Source organism: Alosa pseudoharengus, unplaced genomic scaffold (genome assembly GCF_046254945.1).
Source record: "Alosa pseudoharengus isolate Yale_2024_CS ecotype anadromous, Long Island Sound unplaced genomic scaffold, YU_APseudo_1.1 YU_APseudo_1.1_scf_5, whole genome shotgun sequence".
NCBI lineage: Eukaryota > Metazoa > Chordata > Actinopteri > Clupeiformes > Clupeidae > Alosa > Alosa pseudoharengus.
In genome coordinates, this window is record NW_027468837.1 from 41,965,316 (window position 1) to 41,976,242 (window position 10,927).

At 41.7% G+C, this 10,927-nt stretch overlaps 1 protein-coding gene across 1 annotated transcript in view; it reads left to right on the plus strand.

Annotated features, from left to right (window-relative positions):
• The first annotated feature begins 794 nt into the window (after positions 1-794).
• Positions 795-10,927, plus strand: part of inavab (innate immunity activator b) — a 65,351-nt gene continuing 55,218 nt past the window's right edge. The window contains exon 1 of the mRNA XM_076268465.1: positions 795-876. The gene's annotated coding sequence lies outside the window, so the exon portion shown is untranslated. The remainder of the gene's footprint in view (positions 877-10,927) is intronic.

Here is a 10,927-nt window from a genome sequence, read left to right on the forward strand (position 1 = left end):
CGCGCCCTTGTTCCAGCATATGATCTGTCTATCCCCTGTACTTTGATTGAGCCTGCTTGTAATTGGTCCTCTGCTGACACCTAGCGGCGAAATAGCTCCATGGGTTCAAGTTTAGAATTAATCTGTCCTCCATATAGTTGTCTATAACATAGGCCTGAAGCAAGTTCAACTACACAATTGATAATTCATCCATGGATGTAAGTTACCAGACAATCCCTGTCACCCCAGTGATCTTTCCAACACATATCATATCATAGACTGAAAGCTGTGGAATAAACTCATTTCGGCTAATCTGCCAGTTTGTAAATATTAAATGTATGTAAGCAACATTTGTGGAGAGTTAAGTGACTGTTCTCCCTTATCATATAAAGGCCTTTTAAGTAGCTGTTTGGCTTGTTCTACTAGCGCTGGTCACTCGGAATGCAGGTAAATCTCGCTGCGAGTCCGACTGACTGCTGTGGGACGGTAGCTTCAAGCAGCCCTGTGTCCAGAGAGAGAGGGGGGGCGGGGGGCGCTCCCATTCCAACACTACACAGGGGTGAGCGGATGCAAGTGTGCAAATTGTAAGTGCGTTTAGCGAAATAAACCTCATTTGAAACAATCACACAACGACTAAGATTGAACAAATCGTGACCTATAATAAGGCCACTTGCATCGTATATGTTAATCTTGAATCGGTAAAACGTGAAGACTTTGTCGTAGTGAACATCGCGTCCCCTCCGCACAGCTTGGTAGGTTTACCGTCCCCAACGCTGAAGCTCTGGGGGCGAACACTATTTGGAATGCGTTGGGAACGTGGATAAAGTTGTAGGATATGGCCTTTGGAAAAACTTTCTTTGCGCCAGACACATTTCACCATTTTAATCTGCAAACACGGTAAGCGCGAGCACCCTTGCTGTGTTTTGCACGTGCAAAAGTGAATTAATAGCCACATGTATTATCTAACACACTTCTGTTAACTTAGGCTGTCGTCTACTAACGCTGATAAGCATAAAAGTTATCTTTGCAAGCATGTAGCAAACCTTTTGTTGATAACTTTGAATGCAAATTGTGTAAACAAATCAACGCACTGAAACCGGAGAAAATGTATGCTAGACCTCATTCGTTTCTACGCGTGTGATCAGCCTGCATCACGCATTTTACGGAGCCACTAACTTGGAACACATATCACGTTACACCTTTCTACTGTACTGACCACTAACAACAGAACATGTGAGCGCGTGCGCGTGCGTAGCCGAAACTCAGTTCTGCGTCCTGCGGTATAATCCACGGTGCTTTCATCGTCGCTATAGATGCACCGAGGCCCAAGAGGATAATGAATTCATGTTCGCCAAGGTGCATTTTCACCGTTCGCTCTGCCCGGCTGCCCTGCGCCGGAAAAGCACTTGATAAACAATGGAGAATTCTCTGGAGGGCTCGGGGGAGCGCGAGAGTATTAAGCTGGGGAGGGATGCCGGAGTCGCGCGGTTGATTCTGTCCCTAACAACTAAGATCCAACACCTCAAAGCATTCCAGAGCGCGCGCTTGTAGCAGCCCCTCATCAACAGGATTAACTTTTAGTTTGCTAATCCAACTGTTGAGCTGTGTGTGTGTGTGAGTGAGTTTCTCTAGTTCTCAGTGATCGTGGGATTGTGCTGAGCTGCATTTTGTGTGTGTGACCGTATGTGAGTGTGTGTGAGTGTGTGTGTTTCCTGTGAAGTTGGCCTGCTCTGCCCTAACTGCCCCACACACACACACACACACACTTGCATGCATTGACATATGCACATACACACACACACTGTGTGTGTCTGCCTGTGTGTGTGTGTAACATACCTGTGCTGTCTGCAGTACTAACAGGAACACTTCTTCTTCTTCTTCCAGAAAGGAACTTGTGACTTCCTACCTCAACTCATCACAGTGAATGAGCTGTGTGAGTGTGAGTGTGTGTGTGTGTGTGAGTGAGTGTGTGTGTGTGTGTGAGTGTGTGTGTGTGTGTGAGTGTTCCTGTCCTAGCACGGTGACAACTCTGAGTACAACTCTGCAAAGTACTCTAGTGTGTGTGTGTGTGTGTGTGTGTGTGTGTGTGTACGTATATGTGTAAGAGACATACAGACAACCAGTTGCTATTATGGTTGTGCTGCTAGGATGCAGTAGTGGTTTTGTTGTGTGTCTAACATACACACACTAACACACACACACACACACACACACACTGACACACACATTAACATTCACACACACATTAACACAGAGACACACACACACAGACACACACACATTAACACACACACACGAACATGCACACACACACACACACACACACACATGAACATACACACACACACACATGAACACACACACACACACAGGGCCGGAGTGGGGCCACTTTTCAGCCCGGGAGTTTCAGGGCCAAGACCGGCCCACTTTTTTAGTGGTGGTAGAAAATTGGATAAATAAGGCAACATTTCAGCTCTTACTATCCTGTAGTTTTTATTATAGGCTAATATTCCACTATTCCACAAGGATAGGTTGATAAGTTAACAAAAACAGGAAGGAAGAAATAAAGCATTTGAAATGTATCCCACAACTCCACTAAGAGGCATATTGAATACTGTACATACTGTATACGTTGATCATGTAGCCTACTGCTGTCATATAGTCTACAGCTCTTTCTTACATAAAATAACTTTAATTCATATGGTTAACTCTATTATCCTTTCTACTTGTCCCTGTAGTCATAGCTAATTTCGGGCTCATCATTTTCAGCGGGGGACTGGCTGATTTGCTGCTCATAGGCTACTTTTGTTTTTATGCCTAGGCTATACACAGATCAGGCTTGAGTTGTGTTATCAATATTTGCATAATATTTGCAAACTCTATGAATCGCCATATTGGATGATACAAAAAGGCTAATATTTTAATTCATTGCATTGCATGTAAATGCAATGGACTATTATCACTGTTCTTATTATTATCTGTTATTATTCTTCTTCTGACCAAATTTGACGTTTAATGACAATAAAACCACTGAACCGTTTGACGTCATTCAAACACTCCTACAAAGGTCTTGTAACGGACAATTGTACAATGAAATTTTTACATTTGTGAACTTTATACTTTTTTAGATATTTATGATAAAAGAGCAAGAAATTCTCATAGAGTTAATATTGACCGCCGTGGCGGCAACTTTTAGCATTATGCCGTGACCTCCACCTGAAAGCAATCAACTGTAGCAGAGCTACCTGGAGCTGTGAATCTGCTGAACGTCTTCGGCTGCTGTGCCGTGGTCACTTTATTTGCTCGTGAAACTCTCCTTCAGAGGAACATTTCTCTAATTACAGACAAGGTAAGTGTTCCGGTTTTTGGTATTTGAGTCATTTATGTCGTCAAACATTATGTAACGTTAGCGTTATATATGTATGAATGTATGAAACATAAACTACACTAACGTTATAACGTTAGGTAACGTTAACGTTTTAACATTAGTGAAATAGGCTAGTGGACGTTAGCACCTTGCTACGTTGATTATGTAAGGAAACCCACTGTTAATCAACGTTAATATGTCGTCAACGTTACAGTGACCGGTTAGCTGTAGGTTTCGATAGATAACGACAATCAAACGTAGGCCTAATGCACTAACGTTAACGTTACATTTGTTCATTAGGCCTACTAACCAGCAGCGTTTTAACTAGAACGTTAACGTAAACCAGTGAAGTAAGTAGGCCTACAGATACTATGGCTCTGATTTTATTCGACATCAGGTCACTTTACACGGGTGTATAGAATCAAGCACCTAGAATAGATTATGAATGCAGACTGGTGCTTGATTATACTCTGTGAAGAAACCTGATGAAACCCATCATGGGTGTCATGAAGGGCATGAATAACGTGACTCATTGTTGATGGTCATAACGTTATAGCTTCCAACATTTTAGTTAAAGCTAACAAATATGCTCCTGTTTTTATTTTTACCAAATTTGTAACGTTGTTCACCGCTTGTTTGTGTATCAAATAGGCCATGGCTACGTTTTCATATATGCTCCTGATTCTTACGTAGCCTAAGTAAACACTATCACGGTATGCTATCATAGTTCGTCTATTGATGGGTTTCATCAGGTCCCTTTCCACAGGTGTATACAATCAAGCACCTAGATTATGAATGCATTTGGTGCTTGATTATACTCCTGTGGAAAGGGACCTTATGAAAGCCATGAATAGGCTACTGTTAGGACAATTGCAGACATTCCTTGTATTGTTTTGGCATAACTGTTAAACTTGTTTGCTTTTGTCTTTTAGGTTCCAGACCAGACCAGTGGTGATGACCATGTATGACATTACGTGTGTGCCTGTCTGTGTGCACACCTGTCAACCATACATCTCTGACAATGTTGCTAGCAACATACTAACATACATTCTTACAAACATGTAACCATATCTGTGCACATACCATTTAACCATACTGAGACTTATCTGAGATCTACACTGAGACATTCTGAGAACTATATTGTTGTGTGAGGACTATACTCACTAACTATATGGAACATGTATACCTGTGAATCATATTTGTCAACCATTCATACCTTTGAATCATTCCTGTGCTGTAACGTCTGTGAAACATAGCTGTGCTGTTAGACCTCTCTTTTTAGACCTGAGCTGTGCGGTGTGAAAAATAAGATTCTAACCTAAGTTCTGTCTAAAACTGATCATCTGAAGGGCTGACTCTTTTGTTCTTCAGTGTATATATCACCATCAAATTTGACCTAATACCATTAACTGAGGCCTCTAGCTGTTGCTGCCAGTTCAGAGTTACCACTGATAAATAGATCTGTCTTAGGATAATATGATTGGCATTATCAAGTTCTGTATATATATATATATATATATATATATTAGGGGTGTGAATCTCTCATGTAAAAGACGATACGATTCACATCTAGATACATGGGCACGATTCGATTCAAGAAAAGATACATGTTCATAAAAACGATTCAGTACGATTCGATGCGATGCGATTCGATGCAGTTCGATGCAGTTGAAGAATGGAAAGCATTCTGAAAGATTTTTTATCATTTGCTTAAGGTGCACATTAATTTTATATTATCAATTATCATGGTCATGTCAATTAGGCAAATACAAATGTGTGAATATGATTATCTAAACTGAGGTTTGTATCATATACTATATTGAAATGAAAAAAAGAATAGTCATTTCAGCCAAACAAAGCAGCCAAATACAACATAAAAAAACATTTTTATAGACTTTATAGATTTTCTAGAGTTATATCTGATTGTTTTCAAGGAGCTGTAGCCTATTGTTGAGGTAAGACAATACCAAAGTAAAATCAAGTCTGAGTGAATATGAGCAAAATAATAATAATTTGTAGCCTACATCGTTTTAGCAGCAAGGGTCAAATTATTCTTTAACTTTAAGGAAATCCCTTCATCAAACGTAAGGCTACTCTACAGACTATCGTTGCCGTTTTAGGAATGCTATAGTAAGTGTTTAATTTCGCGCTAGATTTTGACAAGCAAAAGAGTAAAAACTGTCAAACACCGACAGAGTGCGAGTTGTCACGTGCTTAAGTTGCAGTAGATTTATGGGTAATGAAGTTCTTTGACTACTTTGGGCAATGAGTGTAGCCCAAAACGAACTTCATTACCCACAAATCCGTGCCACGTGTAGTTTCAAAACAGGAAGTGGGATGAACGCGCTGCTTGCAACGTAAATCAAAGTCTAAGCTAGCAGAAAAGGTTATGAACCGATTTGTAACAAGTAAATCGATATAACGACCGGTTCATTTCAGTTTTATTCCGATACGGGGCTTCACATATCGATGTAGCCGTATCTTACACGTTAAAAACGGATACCGATACGTATCGGTTAATCTTTACACCCCTAATATATATATATATATACACACAACTGTGATTTTTACTTCAAGCTTACATTGGTAAGTGTTCATTAGTGTATTCTGAGTATCATTCTACTGTATTAAAACAAAGAATGTTGATATTAAAACAAAGATATTGAATTGACCATTTATTTTTACTGACTGTCATATACTCTAAGCTAACATCTAACCAAGTAAGTGGTTTTCAAGAATACTGTAAGACTGTGTAATCTGAATAATCATACTGTAAGTAATATAATGTTATACACAGCAGCTTTTTTGCATTTACATGCAATGGTAATTCCCTGGAATTGCATTTTCTAGTTTAATATGTTACTTGCGAATAGGTTGACAACGCTACAACGTCCAGTAGGTTATTAGCCCAATTACGCCGTTATAATCATGGCTATCTCTCTTTACCAGTTGCCACTCATGTCTGTCCTCTTCAAAAAAACATTGTAGTTTGGCACATTTGGCAGCATTTTCTTCCAATACTTTTCGTCTTTTTTTCCCGCCTTTTCAGTCCCTCAATGCGTCTTTCTACCATCCATCCTCCCTGACGCTTATCACTACGGTAGGGCCGGCCCGGCTGGTAGGCTATCTGAGAAAACTTTTTAGGAAAGACGGGCTATATGGACCCAACCAGTTAACTCTTCTTGGGAGGGGAGAACAACCCATGCAGAGGCTGCGGTGTTAGGCATAGAATGCGAACGTGTGTAGCCAACTTTAAGAGAAGATAGATTAACGTGACAAATGCCAATATTTTTCCCTCGACCGGCCCAAAAGTGAAGCGGCCCACCGGGAATTCTCCCGATTCTCCTGATTACCCACCCCGGGCCCACACACACACACACACACACACACACACACACACACACACACACACACACACACACACACACACACACACACACACACACACACACACACACACACACACACACACACACACACACACACACACACACACACACACACACACACACACACACACACACACACACACACACACACACACACACACGGGCAGCTGTGGCCTACTGGTTAGCGCTTCGGACTTGAAACCGGAGGGTTGCCGGTTCGAACCCCGACCAGTAGGCACGGCTGAAGTGCCCTTGAGCAAGGCACCTAACCCCTCACTGCTCCCCGAGCGCCGCTGTTGATGCAGGCAGCTCACTGCGCCGGGATTAGTGTGTGCTTCACCTCACTGTGTGTTCACTGTGTGCTGAGTGTGTTTCACTAATTCACGGATTGGGATAAATGCAGAGACCAAATTTCCCTCATGGTGTTCCTCACGGGATCAAAAGAGATACTTATACTCACAAGCACACACACACACACACATTAACCAGCTTAGCCCACCCTGGCCCCAGCCGGCCCACTGTGTGTATGTTAATGTGTGTGTGTATATCAGTGTGTGTGTGTGTGTAGGGCTCTCTGCAGTAATTATAAATCAGTAATGAAAACCCTGTAGTCAGAAAGCGCTTTCAGACATACGTGTAAGACCGGAGGTTCTGCCGATGTTAAACGGTGGGGCCGTATATCTGAATGACATAACCGGTCATATGGAAGTCCGAATTTACCCGGTGTTTATACTACTCCCCCCCTAGTATTTCCTCCGGACATTATGTAAATGTGCTGTGTCTGAACGAGGAGTAGAACATGCGGTTAAAATCACACCTAGTGAGAGGGCGTGTTGGTGACGTTTCTTTCGTGCGTCCATGTGGTTAGATCTGACTTAAATGCCAGTGTTATGATGGAGTGGCATAGTGCTGTCCAGAAAATCTCCGACCTGGAAAGATGCAGACATGGAGCTACTGTCCATGAGGGCATAGCCTACAACATTTTGATAGAACACCTGAAGGGAACGTTAGAGACACGTTAGCCTACAACTGCATGGCAAGGACAAACGAATTCAGAAGACTGAATCATCATAAGCAGAAGGCGCTGAAAAGGCAGTAGCCTACAGCGACGTCGTTGACGACAATAACAGGAGTATTTAATAAATTGTTAGCCAACACGGTTTTCTGTTCATTGATAGCCTTCATGACCTGCTGAGCTCGCTGATATTTGCTGAGCATATATGCCTAGAGAAAATGAAAACGAAGAAAACCCAACTTTGTTCCAAGCTCCTTACGTAAATGCTACATATGGGGAGAGGATGCTTTTGGAAAAAATAAACCATGAAAAAACGAACAACTTCACTGTTATTAATGTTAGTATTTTGTTTGTTGCTTAAAAACGTTGTATGATCTTGAAGTCTTGAGTTAGCCTACTGAATTGGCTGGTAGCCTACCATAAAGTTTGTCCATGCTCTCTCTCTCCAACGCAAAGCAGATTTGGGGTTCTATTCGGGTACATACGTTGAAAACAGATAAATGTGTTTATTTGAAGCACACATACAAATACTGTAGGCTAGGTCAATTTCAAGTGTGCACTTACATGACTAGCCTACTTCAAGTATTAGCCTATGCACAATAGATTTCTCTTCTTTAGCCTACATAATGCATAGGCTACACTTTGTAAACAAAAAACAGCTGTGACAGGCAGCGGCCGCATATATTCTGCGTCATATCTCGCATCTTGTGAACTCTACAAGCCCCCACCCCTCACTCGACAACCACACAGAGATTCTGTAATGTGCGTGTATGTCGTTCACACATACGTCCGTATAAGGTCAGTATAGACAAGTGCTATTTCAAGAAAAAGTCCTTGTATAAGCTTCTAGAGGCATTTCTTAGTAAAATTTGGGAACAGGACTTTTTATCATAATTAACATGTGCTGAATCCAACTAGCCCTGTTCCCAAGCAGAATTTTGAGTTTTTGACCATCTAATTAGCATAAACAAAATGGCGATTATGGGCACTTTCTTCGGACGGGCATCATTATACCATGTAAATAAATTAATATTGTTCACATCTGTGCATCTCAGAAATCTCCCGTGGGCAATAAATAAAAGGTAAAGGCTATAAAAAATATAAAAATGCAAAAAAAAAACTATTATTATGCTAATTAGCCTTATTATCACCTTATTATACTCTTGACTATGTTTACGGTCCTCTTTGGCAAAGAGTGTGGCCTGACTTGGTAAACATCTTCTTCGTGGTGGGTGGACACATGTTTGGAGTTTAAAATCATTGGAGTTCTTTTGAACTAATCATGAACAACCGTAGAAATATCAGTAGAATATCGCTATGTTTAAGTGTAATAAAGTGTGTACATTTATACAGCAGTGTATAAATATAGTATAGCATATAGAATACTATGGGTGGGATAGGGGCAAAATGTTCGCCTCCTTGTCCCTGTGAAGGTTGCCATGGAAATGGACAACTCAACAGGCACAGGCAAGGAGGCACCAGGGGGGGGGTTGATGGAGGGGTGTGAGGAACCAGTGATGCGCTGAGCAGTTTTCACCATCCTCTGCCGTCCTTTCCAGTCGGAGGCAGAGCAGTTGCCACCATACTGTGACACTGTTGGTGCTCCACCTCAGTCCTGATGCTCTCAATGGTGCAGCAGTAGAGGTTTAGAAGTTCACCAGGATCTGAGGAGAGAGGTTGTGTTCTTTAGTCTCTTCAGGAAGAAGAGATGCTGGTGAGCCTTCTTGATCAAGGTAGAGGTGTTGAGGGTCCAACAGAGGTCCACAGAGATGTGGACACCCAGAAACATGAACTGGTGACATGCTCCACCTCAGTCCTGTTGATGAGGATGGGGCTTTGTGTGCTTGCTTTTTGACTTCCTGAAGTCCACAATGAGGTCTTTGGTCCTCTTGGTGTTGAGAGCCAGGTTGTTGTCGGTGCTCCGCGATGTTAGGTGCTGGACCTCCTCCCTGCAGGCTGTCTCATTATTGTTGCTGATGAGAGCAATCACCGTAGTGTTGTCTGCAAACTTGACAATGGTGTTAGAGCCATGTACATGTAACCTGCGTTGTGTTGAACCTGCGCGATTCAGCCCTGCACATGCCCGGACTCGAACCCGCGAACAGCAGCACCTCTGATCGGGAGGCGAGCGCGCTAACAATTGAGCCAATAGCCCGGCGTCGGGGAGTGAGGTTTACCAACGTTCCACAAGCACAGCTAAGCTAGCTGGCATCCGTTACATACAGGTATGCAGTTGTAGGTGAAGAGGGAGTAAAGGAGGGGTCAGCACACGCCAGTGTTCAGGGTGAGGGTTGAGTGGGTGAGGTTATCTAATCTAACAGACTGCGGTCTGTTGGTTAGGAAGTCCAGAATCTAGTTTCAGAGGGAGGTATTGATGTCCAGTTCACTGAGTTTGGTGATCAGTTTGGAGGGGATAATGGTGTTAAATGCTGAACTGAAGTCAATGAACAGCATTCTCACATAGCTGTTGCTATTGTCAAGGAGGGACAGGGCAGATGGCATCCTCTGTGCTCCTGTTCTGGCAAATTCTCTTGAAGCATTCTATACTGCAAACAAAATCTACCTCTGGGTACAAATAAAGTAACTTAAACTTGAACTTGCACTAGTTATAAAATTATTCATCTAGCTATTAATTCACAGGACATGCAATCATTTTACTAACACAAATAGTATGAAGAAATATGGGTAACACTTTATGGTAAAGGTACATGAATTATCATGAATTCATGCATGAATTAATTCATGATTTATGCATTACTTCATTCCTTTATAGCCTATGAATCATCAGGAATTGACATGAATTCATATACTCTCATTCGTGATGACCTCATGTATGAACAACACATCAACTAAAGCATTAGGTGTGATGGGTATATCATTATGATTTATGATTTCTTAAGCATGATCATCATGATTACATGAATTTTAGGATAATTGCTCATGCATTCATCATGTCTGTGGCCCCTCAAATAAAGTAGTGAATAATGACATGTGTTTAGAGAACTCCAAAGTTATGTTCAAATCAGAATTTGAGCAGTGATGACCACATTTTTGGCAGAAAAATAAAGTCATGATCATGGTTAATACATCATAATTCATAATGATGTGCCCACCGTACCTAATAATTTAGTAATGTGTTCATGTATGAGGTCACAAATGACAAACTATGAACTCAGT